This window comes from Loxodonta africana, chromosome Y, assembly GCF_030014295.1.
Source record: "Loxodonta africana isolate mLoxAfr1 chromosome Y, mLoxAfr1.hap2, whole genome shotgun sequence".
In the NCBI taxonomy this organism is placed as follows: domain Eukaryota; kingdom Metazoa; phylum Chordata; class Mammalia; order Proboscidea; family Elephantidae; genus Loxodonta; species Loxodonta africana.
Window position 1 is genome coordinate 17,402,828 of NC_087370.1, and position 19,157 is coordinate 17,421,984.

At 49.3% G+C, this 19,157-nt stretch overlaps 1 protein-coding gene across 2 annotated transcripts in view; it reads right to left on the minus strand.

Annotated features, from left to right (window-relative positions):
* Positions 1–18,635, minus strand: part of LOC100657866 (transducin beta like 1 X-linked) — a 239,348-nt gene extending 220,713 nt beyond the window's left edge. The window contains exon 1 of one of the 2 annotated variants that reach the window (XM_010600191.3): positions 18,470–18,635. The gene's annotated coding sequence lies outside the window, so the exon portion shown is untranslated. Of the gene's footprint in view, positions 1–16,760; positions 16,879–18,469 lie in introns of those variants that run through there. The other variant, XM_064278901.1, reaches the window with a different exon arrangement.
* Between the last annotated feature and the right edge of the window lie 522 nt (positions 18,636–19,157).

Genomic DNA, 19,157 nt, shown 5'->3' on the forward strand with positions numbered 1-19,157 from the left:
AAAGTGGGTGAATTTTATGGTACATAAATGTTTTGGAACGAATTGTGCCCCCCCAAATATGTATTGTAAATCCCAACCCCTATACCTGTGGTTATGCAGCCCTGATGGCGCAGTGGTTAAGCACTCAGCTGCTAACTAAAAAGTCAGTGGTTCAAACCCACCAGCCACTTTGAGGCAGAAAAATGTGGCAGCCCGTTCCTGCAGAGATTTACGGCCTTGGAAACTCTATGGGGCAGCTCTACTCTGTCCTATAGGATCGCTAGGAGTCAGAATCGACTCGACAGCAATGGATTTTTAAGGGAATCTTTACACAAGCAGTTCTGCTCTGTCCTATAGGGTCGCTATGAGTCGGAATTGACTCGACAGCAGCGGGTTTTACGGAAACAGATCGCCAGGTCTTTTCTCCCCAGGAGCCAATAGGTAGGTTTAAACCGCCAACCTGTCGATTAGCATCTGAGGTAGGAGTGATGACAGGGATAGTTACAATCCCACTGGGGAACTGCGAGCGGGTTTGTTATGTTAATGAGACAGTGTTAAAGTAGAGTGTGTCTTAAGTCAATCTCTTTTTAAACACAAAAGGAGATTAAGGAAGCAGAGATAAACAAAAACAACAACAACAAACCCAGGGCCATCAAGGCAATTCCGATTCACAGCAACCTATGCAACTATTGTTGTTATTAGGTGCCCTGGAGTCAGTTCTGACTTCTAGGGACCTTACGCACGCTAGAACAAAACACCGCCCAGTCCTGCGCCATCCTCACCATCTTTGTTACGCTTGACCCCTTGTTGTGGCCACTGTGTCGATCCATCTAGTAAATGCCACACTACATGAAGATAGCCCAGGAACCAAAGAACAAAGACCTTCCCCCACAGTCAGCGACCTGAATTCAGACTTCTAGCCTCCTAACCCATAAGAAAGGAAGCCCTGCCGGTGTAGTGGTTAAGCGTTTGGCTGCTAACCAAAAGGTCGGCAGTTCAAGTCCACCAGCGGCTCCTCTGAAACCCTATGGGGCAGTTCTACTCTATCCTACAGAGTTGTTATGAGTTGGAATAGACTTTCAGGCAATGGGTTTAGTTGGGAAACCTTGGTGGTGCAGTGGTTAAGAGCTACAGCTGCTAACCAGAAGGTCGGCAGTTTGCTATGAGTCAAAATTGACTTGGTGGCAGTGGGTTTTGGTTTGGTAAACCATAAGAAAATAAATTTGTTAAAGCCACTCCCTTGTAACATTTGTTATATCAGCAACTAGATACATAAGACTGTAAATTACACCTCAATAAAGATGTTAACAAAAGACAATTTGATTTTAAGTTGCACTTAAGAGTTCTATAGCAAGTAAAATATCACCAGGAGCTGAGAGCTATGCCATCCCAAAGGCAAAGGAAACATCTGCAAACCCAAAGGAAACAAAGTAAGGTGTCATCTACAAACTGAGTTATCACCAAGCCTGCATCCTCCACTTTCGTAACTCAAAAGCAAAAAAATACCAAAGCTGTTGCCCATCGAGTCAATTCCGACTCACAGCAACCCTACAGGACAGAGTAAAACTGCCCCATACAGTTTCCAGGGAGCAGCTAGGTGGATTCCAACTGCCCACCTTCTTAGCCACTGCAGCACCAGGGCTCCCATGTAACTCAATTCTATGAGACAGAAAACGTGTTTCCCTTCAAACACTTGCAACTATCCAACCCAGTGGTGTGGACGGAGGAACCTCGCTCCAATCAACATCTGAGCCGTCAGAAACCCACACAGAAAACTGCTGTCCAAATACCGAGCACTGTATGGAAAAGTAAACACAACCAGAAATTAGAGTAAGGGAACATTTACTTGTAGATAGCCCACGATGAACGGGCCCCAAGCTTCCCTTAGAGCAAATGGCACAAAGAAAAACGGCAAAGTGACACTGGCTGGCACCTTGACTGTGCCAGGCATGTAACACGTATGTCACACAGCGAGAATTCCACTGCAAAAAGGATTCCTTAAGCTGTTTGCCATTTTATTTTTAATTTGAATTGGGAAACAATTAAAATAGTCTCTTGTTTCAACAGTCTTTTCTGAAAACATGTCCAGGATGACCAAAATATTAGCAGATGTCTCAAAGGCAATGCGTTAACGGGTTGATCTAGAAATTAGATACCTAACGCCTGAGTAGACACGGACTGTCCCGGCTGAGATTAAAAATGGAGTATTTCCATGAACTAATCTCATTCTATAGTTCATTTGAGCATCCTAATGTGATTAAGATGAGCTCTGGTGGCGCAGTGGCTAAAGCGCTCGGCCACCAGCCAAAAGGTCAGAGGTTTGAACTCATCAGCCACTTTGTGGGAGAAAGATGTGGCAGTCTGCTTCCGTGAAGATTTACAGCCTTGGAAACCCTACGGGGCAGTTCAGCTCTGGCCTGTAGGATCGCTAGGAGTCAGAATCGACTTGATGATGGCACAGGGTTTGGTTTGGAATGTGATTAAATAATGTTATATAATTCTGCTAACTTCAAATTTCCAATTATAAAGCTTCCCGTACAATGATTTCTGTGGAAAAAAATGAAGGTAGCTAATTTTAATAACCCAGTTTTCCTAACGAGAAGTAACTGCCTTCAGTGATATAAATCACGTAAACGGTACTTCAACAACGTTATAAGTGAATTTGTTTTTATATTCTCTAAGGTGAGTGTACCAAGAGATTTAATGTCCCAGTGGCTAAAACCATTTGGCTTTACCATTCTCTCACCTTCCACTTCATATGCCACAGCCTCTCTCTCAAACGCCCAGGAATTATACCCAGTATCTGCACTTCCTGGGTGGCATAAACAGCTAAGCACTGGGCTGCTAACCAAAAGGCCGGGGTTCAAACCCACCCAGAGACGCCCCGGAAGACAGGCCGGGTGATCCACTTTAGAAAACTCAGCAATGAAAACCCTGTGGAGCACAGTTCTACTCTGACACACGCAGGGTTACCGTGAGTCGGAGCCGGACTGGTTTTTTGGTCTGTTGGCACTTTATGAGTCTCTGGAGTATGAGCCTAGGAAATAAAACCAACTCTTGTGGGGGCTTCCGCGAAGAGGCTCTATTTGTGGCCGTTCTCCGGGACATATTTCTGAAATATTATAGAAAATAACTTTGCAGACAAATAATGAAAACCTCGTCATCAGTACTGTTGCTCCACAAGGGCCACAGAAGAGGTGTCCCTGCCCAGAGCTAAAGCAATTATATATGATGGCACATTGACCTTTGTTCAATACCAAGTCAAGTTCTGTCCAAACTTCAAGGACCCCGTCTAAAGCAAATCCATCGGTGTTGTTGCCGGTTGGCTCCGACTCACGGCACCCCCATGTGCAAGGGAACAAAACCCAGTGCAGTCCTGCGCCATCTTCACAATCAGTGCTATGGCTTCAGTTCATTGTCATGGCTACTGCGTCAAGCCAGAAACTTTGTGTCATTTCTCTTTCCTTTTAAAAGGGTGGGGCAGTTATGGTAGATTCCCAAATACACTCAATATTTGCTTCACACTGTTGAGAACTAAATTTATTACAGGATCCTAACTGTATCGATCTGTAGAGAGTACAGACAAAGGTGTATAAATTTGAGTAGTAAAAAACCCTCCTTCCTGTTTCTCCTGTTCTTCTTTACTGCAGGTGTTTTCTGAGTATTGCTACAAACAGAAACAAAGAATTAAAGAAAGAAGGAGATAAGTATTGCAGTTTACCCAAAGAGAGATGACTACGGATTCTGGCATGCATGAGGCGTCCTGGCGGTATGCTGAAATCCACAAGCACTGTGGTTCAGTGGTAGAATTCTCACTTCCATTCGAGAGACCCAGGTTCAATTCCTGGCCAAAGCACCCCAGGCACAGCCGCCACCCATCTCCCAGTGGAGGCTCTGTATCGCTGCAACGTCGAATAGCCTTTAGTAGAGCCTCCAGACTAAGGTGGATTAGGGAGAAAGGCCTGGCGATTTACTTCTGAAAATCCTACGGATCACAACAGCCCAATCTGCCTATCACAGGGATAGCGCAGGGCCTGACAGCGTTTCACTTCCCTGGGCATGGGACTGAGCGAGTTGGGGCCAACTCAGTGGCAGCTAACGGGCTTTTTATTGCACTGTGCAAAGTATCCTCATACCGTGGTGTATATTCAAAGTTATACTGCAAAGTCAGCATTCACAAAGAGGGGAAAAAAAGATACAAGCCCAAAAAAGTATGATAAGCTAGAACAAAGTTAACATATCAATCCTTTCAATTCCCGGGGGGGCGGGCATTTCAGCTGTCTGCTGAAAACCAGCCCCTCAGCCATTCTGAGCAAATGGGCCCAGCCCAAAAACCTCCGCTTCGGAGGCCAGCTTTCTCCTCACCTCCACAGCACACACCACGGCCCGGATCACTTAGCCACTCTCTACAGCACAACCAACAGCGCGTCAACTAAAGCTGCAGTTTTCTCTTTAAAAGCACTAATGTGAAACGACAAAAGATAATCGCTTAATAACCACTGTGACGGATGAAATATGTCTCTGGAAAACAAAAAACAAAAAAACAGCCAGATTGAAGACACCCAAGGATAATGATCACAGCCACGACCTCAGCTGCAGTCTTTAAAAGCTCCAGCCACCTCTTCCACACAAAGCCTGAGGCTCCAGAGCCCCCAGGGCATCCTTCAGGGAAAGAGCTGATTTATAAACAGATTGAGTGATTACCAAAACACCACAGAGTCGCAGAGCTTTGTCGCAAGGCTTGTTTGCTCGCACACCTGCAGCCGGCCGGCCGGCCAGCCCAAATACTGTCCTCCTGCGCCAACACACACAAATATTGTTTCAGCTTTCAGAACTGCGCTCACCATCCAGGAGACCCAAGTTGCACCACCCAGGCACCGCGTGTTCTTTCTGCTCCGAGGCAGGCACTAATGGCAGGACCTGTGCGGTGACGACCAACCTTTAAGCTGGTAGATCACAAAGTCACTTAATACATACACGTGTGATGTATACATACGTGCACACACTAACACATATACACACATGTGCACACATGCACACAGGTGCACAAATGTGTACATATGCACACTGACATACGTATACTGACAAACGCATGGGTGTGCACACGCACGTGTACACATACACACACTCACATGTACGCACACACATGCGTGCACACACAGACACAGCCCTTGGCAGACAAATCCAGGGACAAGGGGAGTACAACTGCCTCCCACCTGCATTCAGAAATTTTAAATACCACCCCATCTCCCCACCCACTGTGAGAAAGATGTGGCAGTTTGCTTCCATAAAGATTTATGGCCTTGGAAACCCTATGAGGAAGTCCTACGTGTCTTGTAGGGTTGCTATGAGTTGGAATTGACTTGACAGCAACAGGTTTTGGACCCACCCTCTGGGGACCCAAATGAATAATCTCCAGTTGTTTTTAATTGCTCATCCCTATCAGTGAAAAGGAGCCCTGGTGGCACAGTGGTCAAGGGTTCAGCTGCTAACCAAAATGTCAGCAGTTTGCATCCACCAGCCACTCCTTGGGAACCCTGTGGGTTTCTACAGGACTCTGTCCTACAGGGTCGCTCTGAGTCGGAATGGACTGGACAGTAGCGGGTTTCGTATCAGTGAAAAGGAGTCCCATGTGGTGCAAACAGTTAACACGCCCGGCTGTTAACTGAAAGGTTGCCAATTCAAGTCCAGAGGGGCCTCAGAACAAAGGGCTGATGGATCTACTCCCACAAAATCAGTCACTGAAAACTCTGTGGAGCACAATTCTATTCCGACAGGCATGGGGATGCCACGAGTTGGAAGTGACTCGACGGCAACTAGCATGTGCTCCTAGCTCACGGATTTATTTGTTCGCTCTACACACTGCTCAACCAGCATTACATACATGTGATCCACAAAAAAGATTATCTCCTAACTACTAGATCAGAAGAACCAATGGACTTGCTACTCGTTTCTTCCTGCACTCCATCGGTCTTACCAAGCATCTGCCCCAGGAGGCAGCATAAAACCCACCTGGGAGAACACTTAGGAAATGAAAAGCTGAGACACGTCACTTCTTCCCCTCCCCACCCCCCCGACTCCCACCAGATTTAGAGACCATTAGGTGTGAAGAAGACACATTGGGAGCCCCACGAAATGTATAAGGCAAGTCTCTTTTCCACAGGTCACCCGATTCCCATCAGGTCTATGATAATTTACACCAAATGCTGGACCCGCACGATGGTTACTTCTAATTTTCATGACGTTCTGACCTGTGTGAAGGGGTTTCTTTCCGCTGGGCTTTTTGACGTCATTAGGGTACAGACCACTGGAAATGGCTGGAATTGGTATAAAATCACCAGTGTGTTTTAGAAACACAAAGCTAAGGTGGTATTTTTTTCATAACCAAATTAGGATTTAAACCAAAGCATGTCTCTCAGACTGACCCGTGACTCAGATATTGCCACAGCCATTTGCAAGTTATTGTGAATACTTACTAACTTGGGGGCGGTTAAAGTGGCACGGAATTAAAATGCCTCAGTTCCCCACATAAACCAAATGGTAGGGACTTTAAATCCCCTTTATGTTGCTTTTCAGAGACACAGCCTAAAACTGTGAAACCACCTGGATTTTTATACAAGTACTATTTGCTATCGAGTCGATTCAGACTCATGGCAGCCCATGTGCATCTGAGTAAAACTGCACTCCATAGGGTTTTTCAATGGTTGATATTTTGGGAAGTAGATCGCCAAGCCTTTCTTCCGAAAATGCCTCTGGGTGGAAACAAACCTCCAACCTTTTGGTTAGCAGCCGAGTGCCTCCTGGATTTTTATAGATAACGGGAATTCCATTTGCTCATTGGTGCTACTGATTTTTGTATCACACAACATTGGTAACAGATCTGCACTTGGCTTTCTCATTTCTCAGCTTCCAATGGATGTGAAGATAATAAGGCTACCTAGGAAATACAGGAAACCCTGATGGCATAGTGGTTAAGAGCCACGCCTGCTAACCAAAGGGACAGCAGTTCGAATCCGCCAGGCGCTCCTTGGAAACTCTACGGGGCAGCTCTACTCTGTCCTATAGGGTCGCTATGAGTCGGAATCGACTCGACAGCACTGGGTTTGGTTTTTGGTTTTAGGGAATATAGCTGACTTGGTCAAGACTTAAGAATTACCCACAGTCTTGGCCATCTAGTTCTGCTATAACAGAAATACCACAAGTGGATGGTTTTAACAAAGAAAAATTTATTCTCTCATAGTCCAAAGGAGGCTAGAAGTCCAAATTCAGGGCACCAGCTTCAGGGGAAAGTCCTTGTCATCAGTCTTCCCATGGTCTTGGGACTTTTCCGTGCAGGAACCCCGGGTCCAAAGGACATAGTCTGCTCCTGGTGCTGCTTTCTTGGTGGTATGAGGTCCCCCTGTCTCTCTCCTCACTTCTCTCTTTTATATCTCAAAAGAGATTGGCTTAAATTGCAGAATATTCTTCTAGATTAAGTTTACATAACTGCCACTAATCCCACCTCATTAACATTATAGAGAGGGTTTACAACACATAAGAAAATCACATCAGATGACAAAATGGTACACAATGACACAATACTGGGAATCATGACCTGGGGGGACACAATTTAATCCATGACACCCATGTAGCACTGGAAATGGCCATCACTGCTCAGTAGTGAATTTGTCTCCAGGTTTTAAAAAGATGTATATGGTTCTACCATATTGAAGTACTTGCTATTATGGAGTTAAGACATAAAATGGCTCCTTGTAGGGTAAACTTCATTTTGTCCAAACTCCACCCACCAGAAAGCTCAGACAAGCAGAGATGCTTGCAGAATTAAATAATACCAGTTGGCTGCAAAGACTGCAAATTCTAATGACAATGGGAAAGTCAATGATCAAATAGAGTGAACACATCTAGTAGGGGACAGGTAGCCTTTGCGTCCTTGATCCAACATGGATGGAGATAACCAGCAGTTTTCAGTAAACATGAAGACATGTTCCAACAGGGAGAGCTGGGAAGCTGAGTCTGGGGACAGTGGCCTCTGCCTGATCCATCACCAATGGAGTTGTCAGTTGACCTGAGGACATGTTCCAACCAGGAGAGCTGGGAAGCTGAGTCTGGGGACAGTGGCCTCGGCCTGATCCATCACCAATGGAGTTGTCAGTCGACCTGAAGACATGTTCCAACCAGGAGAGCTGGGAAGATAATTGGGCTGGGAAGGTCCTGCTTTATCCTTGTACTCTAGCTGGGGTTGGTGGCAAGTGTCCCAGAAAGGAAGGAATCTGGTGCTGGCTCTCTGGGGTCACAGTCTATGTTTCACAGTCAAGGGAAGGAAGCATTCCAGTCTCATCCGCCACAATAGGAAAAACCACAGGAATCCGAGGCAGACACTCTCCTCGAGAATAAACACTGTGAATTTTAACAGGCACACTGTGCTGCTTTGCTGGGGTTTTGAGAGGATGGGAAACTCCAACTCTCCTAAGAACTATTCAGAGGCACCCAACTACCCAAAGTGCCTTCTGAGTCTTCCGTTTTTAAGTAAAATATGCAACTAACTTATTAATGTGAAGTTTAATGTTTATCTTAATCACTGAAAAAAACTATAATCTAGGCATGAGACATAAAATAACTGTCGGCTCACACAAACTTCTAGGTAACATAAAACCACGACAATCATTGTTGTTAGGTGCCCTCAAGTCAGTTCCAGCTCACAGTGACCTACGTACGACAAAAGGAGACACTGCCTGGTCCTGTGCCATCCTCACAATCGTTGTTATGCTTGAGCCCATTGTTGCAGCCACTTTGTCAATCCATCTTCTTGAGAGTCTTCCTCTTTTGCAATGACCTTCTAACAAGCATGATACCCTTCTCCAGGGACTGGTCCCTCCTGATAACATGTCTAAAGTATGTGAGATGAAGTCTCGCCATCCTTGATTCTAAAGAGCATTCTGCTGTTACTTTCTCCAGGATAGATTTGTTCATTTTCCATATTCTTCTCCAACACCGTAATCCAAATGCATCAATTCTTTGGGCTTCCTTATTCATTGTCCAGGTTTCACGTGCATATAAGGTAATTGAAAATATCATGGCTTGGGGGTCAGGCGCACCTTAGTCCTCGAAGTGACAGCTTTGGATAATACTCTACCAGTCTAAAAATGGCCAACCCAACATTTAAGTAGTGTCCCTCTCCCAAATTAAAAACTTCACACATGAGAGGTAGGAGAAGCGCATGGCGGTCAGCTCACCCAGCTGTCTTATCCTACCTTCAAGGAGATGCAGGTTAAACGCCTTCACACAACTAGGCAGGCAGTCCACGAAACCACCCAAGGAGCCAGACCACCAGCACAGCTTGTACAGAACATGCGTCTTCGTACCAGATCGCGACACGTAACTACTAAAACGTACACTAACCACATGGAAGCAAAGAGGTAGGGACACATTCACGTAACAAGCTAATTCTGAACAACTGCTACATAGTCACATTAACTCACTGGAGAAACTGCAATGCCTCTTAACATTTACAGACGGTATCTAGGAAACTTAAGGTATTACTTTAGCCTTCTGATACATTTTACATATTAACTATCTCTTGGTAGTACTCTCTGGGAAGGCTAAGGAAACATTCTCCAAAAGTGTATCAAAAATGTTCCCTCTCCACTAGTTTGGAGGCAAGAATTAACCAGCAAAGAAAAAGACCAAAGCTTTAGCAAATATTTAACCAACTGGCTGCTAACCAAAAGCCTGGCAGTTAGAGTCCAAAGAAAGGCCTGGCAATCTACTTCCCAAAAATCCGTCAATGAAAACCCTACGGAGCTCAGTTCTACTGTGACATTCACAGAGTTGCCACGAGTAAGAGTCTACTTGATGTCAACTGGTTTGTTTTTTGTTTTTTATACCCTCAAGACACGTGTATATTCCTTGAGAACTATAGATGACCGATGCATGGATGGATGGATGCATTGGTTTTTTTCCCCTCAGCTTACCCCTCCCCAAAAGACCTCTCCCAGAATGGAATTCTCCTGGTTGTCTGTGTTTCTCTATCTTGGCACTACTGACATTCCAGGTGGGCTCAGTCTCTGTGGTGGGGGCTGCCCTGTGCATTGGATGGTGCTGAGCAGCATCCCTGGTCTCCACCCCTCTAGATAACCAGGAGCACTCCTTCCAAGCCTGTAGTAACAACCGAAACTATCTCCAGAAAGCACCCTGGTGGAGAACCACAAGTCGACCATCTGGGAGATTCTGGAGCTCAAGGTCGAATACACGACTCTTGATAAGGAGCTGTCTTCTCTCTCTCCGTTTTTTGAGATCCCCCTTTCTCTTGAACCTGCCTGTCACAGCCCAGCTCCATCTCTCAGCTCCATCTGCCCAGGGCAAACCTAGAAGACAAAGGAGGGAGTACCCACCTTCCGTTATAAAGTATTGTCTCCTCTGTGTTAACCTGAAATTTGCTTCCAACTCAACTTTTTCACGGCTCCCAATTCACCTCTGAAGTCAAACATGCAGTGCGTTCCCACTAAATATTTGACAGTGATGATAACGTAGGGGCTGACCCTGTGGGAGACTACCAGCTTGCTTCAAAGAACCTTCTCAAGTCCCATGTCCCATGTTGCGCTCGCAGGCCAGGGAGGAGCCTCAGGAGGGAATTCCTTACTGACTTGCATTTTTCCCTTGAGACGTTAATCCCTTTTTCTCAGACTAGTCTCTCTTGGCCCTTTATAAACCTTTTTTTTTTTTTTTTGCATTTTTTTTTTATTGTTATAAAGACACAGATAGGATGATGTCAGCCAATTCAGGATTTCTCATGTGTACGATTCAATAAGACCAATGACATTATTCATGTTGTACAACCGCCACCCATACCCGATGCCAGATTTTCCATGACTTTTTAAGCTCCTTCCCATAACCAAATTGTATTTTTGTTTTGCCGGGTCTCCTCTGTACCAATCCGGCCAATGCGTCCACTGGGTTGAGGCTCTTTGGAAAGGATGGAGGGGAGGGAAGGGCAAAGAGAGCAAGACCCGAGGGGGGAGAAGGACACTGAGGCTCACTTTCAGGAGGTCAGCCGCTTCCTCTGCACTAAAAATAGTGATGGGGAAAAAAGTTTATCTTTCCAGCTTAAAAAAAACGTGTTTACAAAATGACTTCAGACTTGCTTCCTGATTGAAACTATTCTGTACATGTCCTTGATGGTGAAAGATTAACAGCCTATATCGGATGTCAACCACTTTTATTTTTTTGTAAACCCAGTGCAGTCCAGTCAATTCCGACTCATAGTGATCCTATAAGACAAAGTAGAACTGCCCCATAGTGTCGCCAAGGCTGTATTTTTTTTTTTCCTTTTTTTTAATCTTTAACCAAGATTTTATTTGGGAGTAAAAGAAATTGCTGCAGCAAGGGAGCCTGGGACTCGAGAGGAGATACCAAGAACTTTAATTTCAGAAAGTCAGCAACCTCTTTTTATAGAGCCTTTTTTGAGGAAGTTAGCTGGAAAAAAGGGATCAGTTCTGGAACTTATCCTTTAAGCAAAGGCAGGTCCTTTCAAAGCGGGGGCAAGTTTACGACTGGGCCACACATCCTTTTTTTGTTGTTTGTTTGTAATAGGCGCAAGGGTTCTTGGCTTTACTGTGATGAATTTTCATGGAATGTGGGTTTGCAAAATACCAGGTAAGTAAATTTTACAGGTGGAAGAGCCTGGGGCTGGTCTAAACTGGTTATGACTGTTCCTGATTGACATGAGGGAAAGACCAGGGGGGTCCTAGCTGCTGGAGGTGGTATGCAAAGGGTTTTTTTTTTTTAAGCTATACATAGTTTGAGTAAGTCGGGAGCCCTGGTGGAGCAGTGGTTAAAAGCTGGGCTGCTAACCAAAAGGTCAGCAGTTCTAATCCACCAGCCACTTCTTGGAACCACTATGGGGCAGTTCTGCTCTGTTCTATACGGTCTCTATGAGTTGGAATTGGACGACAACGGGTCTGGTTTTCTGGTTTTCGGTTTTGGCAAGCCTGTAATGTTTACGGGAGCAGACAGCTACATTTTTCTCCCATGGAGAGACTGGTGGGTTCCGACACTGACCTTTCGGTTAGCAGCTGAGCACTTAACCACTGCGCCACCAGAGCTCCTTCATTTTTTGCAAAAACAGGTGAAAAGGGCAAATATAAGGTCTCAGGGAGCTACAGCTGGGACATTAACATCTCTGACGCTGCACAAAAATCTTGATTATCCTCTAGCCCAGAGTCCAACACCACACAAGAACACATATGCGGAACGCTGAATCTCAACACCCGAGTGGAAAGGCGGGCAAGGCCAGTCCCAGGATTTCACTGTGGTGTTCTCCTGTGGAGCAGGTAACCGAGGTTGTTGTTAGCTGCTGCGAAGTCAGCTCCAACTCATGACGACAACCCATGCACAACAGAACGAAACACTGCCCCATCCTGCATCATCCCCGCGATCGGTAGCTGATGGAACCATTGCGATCCATGAAGTTTTCATTGCCTGGTTTTCAGAAGTAGATTGCCAGCCCTTTCTTCATAGTCTATCCTAGTCTGGAAGCTCCGCTGAAACCTGTTCAGCATCCTAGCAACATGCAAGCCTCCACTGACAGTGACAGCTGGGTGGTGGCTGCAGATGAGGTACACTGGCCAGGAATTAAACCCAAGTCTCCTACATACCCAAAACCCATTGCCATCGAGTCAATTCTGAATCATAGCGACCCTACAGTACATGGCAGGTGAGAATTCTACCACAGAGCCTTAAATCCGGACACAGAGGGCCCATCGGTGGGCACGGCCGGAGATGGCCTTTCTGGGCCTGGCCTCTTTCTGCAGCGACCCCTTCTGCCTCTAGAAGATAATGTCAGGGTTCCCAGGCTTTTCCATCCTTTCAGCCAAAGGCTGTAAGGTCCCCCGGGAGCCCTGGAAGGGGGTAAGAGTGAGTCAGGACAAGGGGCAGAACTGGGAAGCCAGAGCTGGTGGCCATGAAGATGGGCTTTTCCTCCACCCCCTTTGACAAATAAAATGTCTAATCTTCTCCTACAAACAACCCAGAGATTACGCAAAGGGCAGCCAACTAAGTAACAAAAATAACATCCCAAAGCAGGCCTGGGTGTGCACGCACAGACTCCCCGAAGCCTCACTTTGTCGGAAGGAGTCCTTATCAGCCTTTCAGCACGGAAGAGCTTGACCTCGAGCGTGAGCTTTAAGGCTTCTGACCTAGACTCCACGAGGTGGGAGCCCCAGGTACCTAGAACAAGCGAGGCTTTGAAAATATCAGTCTGCCGCAGCGCTCAGCCTCCAGAGCCCCAGCTCTCCGCCGTGCACAACCCTTCCACCATGCTGTCCCAGGGATGCGCACCGCTGAGGCAGGCAGAGAGGGGGCCTGGGCTCAGCCATCCCCGTTTCAGAAGAGGAAACTGAGGCGCGAAGGTGCTAAAACACCTGGCCTTCCCAAGGTAAGGTCACCAACCAGCTTGGAATTTTGGTTTCCTGACTCAAAACTGGTCCAAAGAACCTCCACCTAGGGCACTAGCCAGTTCTCCATTCCTGGTTAATAACTCAGGCTGAAATCACGTTCCTGGGCAAATCGCAGGCCGAAATACAGCTATTTAATAAAAAAAAAAAGGTCCACCTATGAATCATTTCCAGTCTATTACAGCCTCTCCTCTCCTTCCCCTAAAAAAGCATGTTAACTCTGTCCACTACTTTCATTGTTAATGTTTTATTGCAGTGCAAACGTTACAGTAGCTACTGCCCCGTAGAATTTTGATATGCATTCTCTCCCTCTCTCTCTCTCCCTCTCTCTCGTGTGTGTGTGTAATTTATATTATCTTTTGTCTCCAAATGAGAAAATCCACTGTAGGTAGATAGAAAGGCAAAACGTCAAAGCTTTGGGAATCTGATACACTCAGGTTCAAATCCTGGGTCTACTATGGATTACCAAGGCAGTGGTTAAGAGCTTGGCTGCTAACCAAAAAGGTCAGCAGTTCACATCCACCAGCCGCTCCTTGGAAAGCCTACAGGCAGTTTTACTCTGTCCTACAGAGTCCCTGTGAGTTGGAATCAACTCGACAGCAACGAGTTTTTGGTTTTTTTTTTGGTTTTCATAGGGCGCTGGGTTTGGTTTATTTTTTTTTGGTGTTCATAGGGTATTAAGTGTGTATAAAATCGTCAGTGTAAGGCATCCAAGTAATAGACAATTATTCTACCTGCACAATAACTAAAATTTACAGGTGGCTTCACAGTTTTCAAAAATCTCAAACACAAATTCTCCCTTCTGGTCCTTGTACTATTCCATAAGTACCACTATCTCAGTTCCCCCTTTTTATGTTCTTTGTATAGTCACACACATAGAAAACAACACTCAGAGAGGCTGCAGGAGTTCAAGATCCAGCAGCCGGTCAATGAGCATGAACATGGCCCCTGGCACTAGTTCAGGTCAGGCAGAAAGAAAGTCTGCTTCTCTAGCACACGCTACCTGTGCCATGACATGGCTAGACTGGCAACAATTGAGCTTTTTGCTGCTCACCAAAAAAGGTTGGCCCTCGTATGCCATCAAGCCCATTTAAACCCTCATCAGCACAGCGGAACAAATGTAAGAGACCATTACACACATGAGGAAAGGAAACTTTGCTAGCTAAAGATGACATCCAACATCAACCCCCTACAGCACTGGCTACCCTACAAAAACAAACAAAAAACAGCCGTTGTGGAGTTGATTCAGACTCACAGAGACCCCATGTGTTTGAGAGTACCTGATTCAGACTCAAGGAGACCCCACGTGTGTTTGAGTAGTTGATGCAGACTCATGGAGACCCCACGTGTGTGAGAGTAGCTGATTTAGACTCATGGAGACCCCATGTGTGTGAGTAGTTGATGCAGACTCATGGAGACCCCACGTGTGTGAGAGTAGCTGATTCAGACTCACAGAGACCCCACGTGTGTTTGAGTAGTTGATGCAGACTCACAGAGACCCTATGTGTGTGAGAGTAGCTGATTCAGACTCATGGAGATCCCATGCATGTCAGAGTAGAACGGCGCTCCCCAGGGTTTTCGATGGCTGATTTTTCAGACATAGATTGCCAAGCCTTTCTTCTGAGGCAGCTTTCAGTTAGCAGCTGAGCACGTTAACCCCTTGCAACACCCAGGTGCCACTAAAACATGCAAACTTTCAGGAGAGGTGAGAAATTGGGGACATTGAGATATGAAGACGTGAACTTTCTCAAGTCTTTAAAAAGCCTCGTGGGTCATTCCTGGAGGGATCAAGCCCAGGGCAGAACAAGAGCCAACATTTGAGGATGATAAGGATGCGTCTTGCTCATGGTGTTCCCGTGAACATCACGCAGTGCCTGGCAGCTGGTACCAGCTTCGTATGTTTTTGAATAAATATCCATCACTACGAGAAGAAAAAAGTCGCCTTCCTTAGATAACGTTGTATAGAATCAGGTGTATTGATGGAAATACAAATACAACTGATAGAAAGACAAAAATTTTGAAACATTCACTTAGGTATCCCCACGTGGTCACTAAGAGTGATTGTAATTTTTTGCACATCTCTTCCCTTTTAAAACCACTACCAGACAGACTTCTCTGAGCCCAAAAGGAGAACCCAAGTGCCCGGGGTGTCGGCAGGAGACGGCACAACACCAAAGGTCTCGGTATTTGTCCCACAGGTGTGGGATGGCCTCAGCTGGGACCCCCTTAAGGGTCTATTTTAATAAGTGGGTCAAACAATGCGCTTTAACTTTTGCATTCATTAGTTACCCAGCTAAGTGGTTTTCCACAAAACCTACAGCACGTGACACGGGTACCCTTAGAGAAAGAATCCATCATCTTAAATTAAATCTTAATTATTTAATTCTCCGCCTTCCCCCGCCCCCAACTGCGTCTCTTCTAGGAATGACTACTATAGCTGTAAACTTTTTTCATAAAACCATCCGAAACCAATTCCTAAGTCCGAAGCCACCGCCTGCGACCCGAGCAGGGCGCTCCCCTCCCCCTCCAGGTTAGGACAGGGACCGGTGGGTCCGGAGACAAACGCCCCAAGGCAGGTCAGGCCCCACGTGGCCGTGCAAAGCAGGGCAGTTTCCTATAAGGGGGGAGGGGATATTTCTTTGGGGGTTTGGCTCAACCATGTCGCCGGCTCGGATACAAACGCCGAAGGTTGGAACTTTGTGAAATGGACGATGCGGTGGCTCAGGCGCGGGAGGCCGACCGCGCAGCGCACCGCCAACGCACGTGAGATCCGGCCCAACAGCCCAATCCCAAAGTTGTCACCTGCGCAGCACCCCGGTCCTACGCCAGCCCCCGCGCTGGGAGGCCCTGAGCCCGGCCACCCCGCAGCAACAGGTCCCGCCCGCGCCAGAGCCGAGGCAGCGGACCCCCGCGTGCCAGGGCGCCCCCCAGCCCCGTCCCCATGCGCGGGCGAGGGCCGACTTCCCTGACAGTTTCTGCGGCTCAGACTCTGTGCGCACCCGGGCCGGCCACCACATCCCACTCGGCGCACCCGGCCCCGCGCCCAGATGAATGGACGCCCCCCCGCCGGACCCCGTCCCCCAGGGCCGCCCTGCGCCGTCCTGCCCCGGAGCCCCGGGACCCACAGACAAAGGGTCGGCGGGAGAAGCGAGCGCATTCCCAAACTTGCCGGCCGCCGCCCCTCCCCAAAACAAAGGGGCCCCCGCCTCCGCGCGCCGGGATTGGGGCGCGCCACCGCCGGCACTGTTGCCGGCCCGCGCCCCGGGGACCTGCCCCAGCGCCCGGCCCCGCGCCCAAGTTTGCGCCCCCGGCCCGGCCGTCACCACTCACCTCCACGGCCGCGCAACTCGTGGGCGCCGCCGCCCTCTTCCGGCGGCCGTCCCCGCGCCGGCCCGCGCGGCCGAGGAGGCCCGGCCCGAGCCGCCCCGCCGCGAGTCCCGAGAGCGCGGCGCTGGAAAGTTTGGGTGCGGAATGGCGGCCGGAGGCGCTGCGGCGGCGCGGGCGGGGGCGCTGGCGGCCCGGCCTCCGAGCGAGCGAGGGGGGCGGGGGGACGGAGGGCGGGCCGGGCGGCGGGGACCTCCGGAGGCCCGAGAGCGCCCACCGCCGCCAGCGCGGCCGGGCCGCCCTGTGCCCAGCCGCCTGGGGGACCCGCGCCCCGATCGGGCCCTCCCCTCCCCCATAGCGCTGGAGGCCCCCACCAACACGGCCCCTCCCCCACGGCCTCTAGGGAGGACCCAGACCCAACACGGCTCCTCCCCAACGGTCGCGTCCCTACACAGCCCTTCCCCCACGGTGCTGGGGACCCACGTCCCCCACGGCCCTTCCTCACGGTGCAGGGGACCCGCGTCCCGCACAGCCCTTCCCCCACGGTGCAGGGGACCCGCGTCCTGCACGGCCCCTCCCCCACGGTGCAGGGGACCCGCATCTCTGCACGGCCCCACCCCCACGGTGCAGGGACCCGCGTCTCTGCACGGCCCCACCCCCACGGTGCAGGGACCCGCGTCCTGCACCGCCCCACCCCCACGGTGCAGGGGACCCGCATCCCTGCACAGCCCCTCGCCCACGGTGCACGGGACCCGTGTCCCTGCACGGTTCTTACCCCACAACCTCCCCCTCCCTTGGCCTGGGTGAGGAGTAGAACTAGGGCCGCTCCCAACTCGCCCCAAACCTTGCTCCTTCCTCGTGGCCCCCGTGGGGGAGGAGGGGGGCCCAGGCCTACCGCCACCCAGTCCTCAACCCAACCTGTTCCAACTGCCCAGGGGGAAAGGGGGTCCGGGCCGCGGCTAGAGGGTTCCCCTCCCCCACTTCCACAAGAAGCCGCTGGGCAATCTCAGGAGCACCCTCTGCAACCTGCCCGAGGGGGCACCTCCCTCAAAATCAGCGGCTTACAGGACAGCCCAATTACCTCTCCCCCCTCCCCAAAAAGGGGAAACTCCGGCGGGGGCTCGACCCTTGCAAAACACCTCGGGAGATATGCCAGGAATGTTTGGGGAGAAACTGGGGCACACGGGGTGGGCGGGGACAGGGTAGCCGGGGGAGGGGGGAGACCTAGCCCCCTGACCCCCACCCCATCAGACTCCAGACCTCGGGCGTCTGCAAAGTGTTGGATGTTGTAATGGCCTCTCCGGCCCAGCCCTAGTGCACCCGTCCCCAGCGCGCCTTCCCCTTCCACACCGGTGAGGCTCGCGTTTAATCCAATTAGCTCCCCCCCCCCACCTACCCTTTGGTTGTCTGCCCTGTTGGACGTTTTTTTTTTTTTTTTTTTAATCGGTTTGCCCTTCTGCTGGTATGTAGTGGGCTTCGTGGTCTGAGTCCATAACACTCAGCAATTTAAATCGTAGCCTCATTTGGTCCTCCTGAACACTAGACCATTTGTTGTTCTGGGTGGGGGGGGGGTGCTGAGTTTTTAAGGGGCTGGCCCTGCATGCCAAAGGCGGGACAGCAAATCCCCCTGCCAAACGCTGCTGTAAACGTCCACGATGGAAAACGACGGCGGCCACACCAGTATCAGAGCACATCCAGAAAAAGTCCACACTTACACGGTCTCCATAATTGTGAATCAGCAGAATGGGCCGGGGCTGATACTGTATCAGTGGCCATTCGAGGCCCCCCAGAAGGACCTGGGAGGGCCTTCCCTGGAGCCTGCCAGGCGCTGCTCCGGGCTCCCGGGGCTCGTGCAGACTGAGGCTGAGGGATTGCATGCAATCGAAAACCAAGGGTGCAACCGAAAACCCAGGCGGGCTGGATCATGATGCAACTCGGGCCCGCTTACACGTGCTTCCCTGCCCCCACCGCCGCTGCTGGGAGCGCTGCGTTTTTTCCGCCTGTAGGGTCACATTGTGCTTGATTGATTCTCCTTTCGCCTTGCTCAGTCATTCAGATTTGGAAAGTAAATAACAAGTTGACATCATTACAGTTCTCGGCTTTACCCGGCCGCGGCCCTCGGCTACCGCACACTTTCGAGTAGCCGCGCAGCCAAACCTGCCCTCTGGCTCCCCAGCCGTGCTAGGCGTTAAAAAAAAAAAAAAAGGCGTTAGCCTGCTTGGAAATTTCAAATGGAACCTGGTAAAAGGCCTCAGATAACTCTGCGGATGCCAATCATTTAAATTAAAATTAAGGAAAAGTGGAAATCTTCACTCCCAACTATGGCCAAGTTTGTTTATAGCACCCCGCACACATACGCTGCTGGCTAACAATAGCTATTTGCTGTTGTTTGCCTCCCAAGTG